Source organism: Mus caroli, chromosome 11, assembly GCF_900094665.2.
Source record: "Mus caroli chromosome 11, CAROLI_EIJ_v1.1, whole genome shotgun sequence".
In the NCBI taxonomy this organism is placed as follows: domain Eukaryota; kingdom Metazoa; phylum Chordata; class Mammalia; order Rodentia; family Muridae; genus Mus; species Mus caroli.
Genome location: NC_034580.1, coordinates 52792904 through 52795949, shown reverse-complemented (window position 1 = coordinate 52795949; position 3046 = coordinate 52792904). Strand labels below are relative to the sequence as shown.

The 3046-nt window shown below is 49.0% G+C and overlaps 1 long non-coding RNA gene across 1 annotated transcript; it reads left to right on the top strand.

The window, feature by feature from the left end:
• The first annotated feature begins 1567 nt into the window (after window positions 1–1567).
• Window positions 1568–2726, top strand: LOC115032576. The gene is made up of 3 exons (XR_003838221.1): window positions 1568–2029; window positions 2288–2339; window positions 2649–2726. It is a non-coding gene; the product is annotated as an uncharacterized LOC115032576 (long non-coding RNA).
• The last annotated feature ends 320 nt before the right edge of the window (window positions 2727–3046 follow it).

Genomic DNA, 3046 nt, shown 5'->3' with positions numbered 1-3046 from the left:
GTTGTGTTCTACACTTTTGGGAACACTATTTGGGCACTGTGGTATGAGCATGCCTGCACTCAACATATATATTCAAAACAATTTTTTTTTTCGAGACAGGGTTTCTCTGATTAGCCCAGGCTGTCCTCGAACTCAGAAATCCACCTGCCTCTTCCTCCCAAGTGCTGGGATTAAAGGCGTGTGCCACCAGGATCGGCAACAAATAATTGTAAAAGTAATAATAAATAAAATTAAAAATAAGGAACTCTCACTTAAAGATCCTACCAGGTGCTGGACGTGGTGGCCCACGCCTTTAATCCCAGCACTTGGGAGGCAGAGGCAGGCGGATTTCTGAGTTTGAGGCCAGTCTGGTCTACAAAGTGAGTTCCAGGACAGCCGGGACTACACAGAGAAACCCTGTTTTGAAAAAACAAAACAAAACAAAACAAAACAAAAAAGATCCTACCAGGAGACACCTGTTCAGTCTTATTATTTCTCTGAAATAATTCACTTTGTTTCCAGTTGAATGGGTGAGAATAGGCAGAGGGTAGAGTTGGCTGGTTCTTCATGCCAGGACACCCACCCCCCACCCCCGGGGCCAGTCACTCTGCACCAGAGTCCAGGAAACCTCACCACCCTAGTTTAAGGCCGCACTGCACAACTTCAGCATTTGGAGGCTGGAAACCACCCCACCCTACTACCTCAGCACCTGCTTCTTCCAAGATGAGAAGGGTTCCACATCCAATGCCAAGTAAAACAGCCATTGTCTGTGCAGCCCTGAGACCGCAGCCTGGATCCAGAGATGATGATCATGAATCAGCCAGTGACGGCCAGATCGATGGTCAGTTTACGTGCGGTCTTTCGTCTTTCTCAGCCTTGTCTCCACTGCTACTGCAAGGAAAAGTGTGGGAAGCAGCTACCTCGTGCTGGCTCCCTGCCCTCTTCTAGAAATACATCTGAAACTGTTCTGTCCTCTAGGTTAATTATGGAACCAAACTATTTCACAATTGGCGCTCACTGCACCTCCCCTTATCAATTTCTGCCACCCATGTTTGTCTTCAATTTATATAGGAAAGGAGGCAGCCCGCATGAGATGGCACAGTCCTGTAATCCCAGCACTTGGGAAGTGAACACGCCCCCCACTCCAGGGGGTGCGGAGCGAAACTAAAAACAGGCTATCTTTATTGGAATTGGGAATGTAATTTTCTCTACTAAATATATGTTGTGTTAATACTAGCAACTGGTCACACACTGTATGGGGCAAAGATGAGGTGCAGACCGTATGTGTCCATGAGCTTCCTAGGTGCAATGCCTGTCCTGGACAACCGCTCACGTTCCGTTGCACTCTGGTAGATCCATCCTGCGTAGGAGATCTTCCAGAGAACATATTAAAGCAGCCTTAGCAGGGGCGAGTCCGGGCGATGGCCAGCCCCAGGACAATGCTTTGACTGAGCCCCCGCTGAATTTCTGATGCTCTGCTAGCCGCTCTCTGGGGCTGGAGAGCGATGACTCAGCCCGAGCCGAGCCGAGGACTGGGGATAGGGGTGGAGGACCGAAAGAACGAAAGCGAAACCAGAGGGCACGGAGAGTAGGGGAGGAAGGACAACGGGACTCCTAGGCCAGGAAGCTAACCTAGGCAGAAAGACCTAGAGAGAGGGCACGCAGAGAGCTGCAGGGGTGCTGGGTACCACGCCTCTTCTACATTCATCTACATTCATCGGCATCCCCGCCGTGTGCACGCGCCGCCCGTGGCCACACCCCCCAGCCCCACTGCCTTTGTTAGGGTGGATTGGGCCTCCTTGTATAATCATCCGCTGCAGAGGCTTGGGGAATCTGGCCTGAGCCCGAGTCTAGAGAAGAATAGGACTCAGCCGGGTTCCCAGGGGCGTACAGGCCAAGACGGTTTGCCCCACGCACCACAGATGGGAACTGAAAGTCAAACAGATCTGCCTCCTGGCTGAATCTGGAAGGCACTGGCGAAGTTTTCACAGCAATTTTTTTGTAATATAGATGAATGGGTTTGAGAACAGCCTGGTCTACACAGTTCCAGGTTAGCTAGAGACCCTGCCTCAAAATGAAATATAAAGTAGGAAAATTAAAAGCAAACAAACAAAACCCTTAAGGCCAGGTGTATGCCTTCAGTAGGGACAGTTTGGTCTACAGGGCAGAGGCAGGAGGATTGCTGGGAATTTGAGGCCAGGTTGGGCTACATTATAATAGGAGTTTAAAAAAAATAGAAAAAGATGAAAATGTATTTAGGAACCATAGCGTTTTGTGAATCTAGTTATTGATTTTTTTTTTTTTCCAGACCAGGTTTCTTTGTGTAGCTGTGGCTGACCTCGAACTCTCCGAGACCTTTTGTGAGTTCTGCCTCTCAAGTATTGGTATTAAATCATCATCACCACCATCATCATTATCATCGGTGTTTTGTTCGGGTATATTTGTATGTATCCCTTGCATGTGTGCATGTGTGGTGCCTGCAGAGATCAGGAGAAAGCACCGAATTCTACTGAGCTGGAGTTAAAGATGGTTGTGAACTACTTATATGGGCTCTGGGAACTGAACCCTGGTCCTCTGGAAGAGCAGCCAGTGCTCTGCTCTTACCTGCTGAGTCATCTCTCCAGCCCCTTATTTATTTATTTATTTATTTATTTATTTATTTAACACAGGGTCTCATATTTTTATATCGACTGGGGGCTTTCACCTTGTAGCTGAAGATGACCTTGAATTCTAATACTCTAGTCTCCTCTCCAGTGCTGGAATTACAGGTTTGTGTTTGTTTTTGAGTTTGTATAGCCCTGGCTTTCCGGGAACTGGCTCTGTAGACCAGGCTAGCCTTGAACTGAGATCTGCTTGTCTCTGCCCCCCCCCCCCGCCCCCCGGAGTGCTGGGAGTACAGATGTGCACCAGCACCCGGCTGGGTTACAGGCTTGATGCCAGTTTGCTTGCTTCTTGGGCTCATTTTGGCAGCTTTCCGTGGAGGATGAGGACACAGGCCCTCCCAGCGTTGGAGGAGCAGGAAGGTAACACATGCTTTGCCCAAAGCACTCAGCATGCATATGTCAGC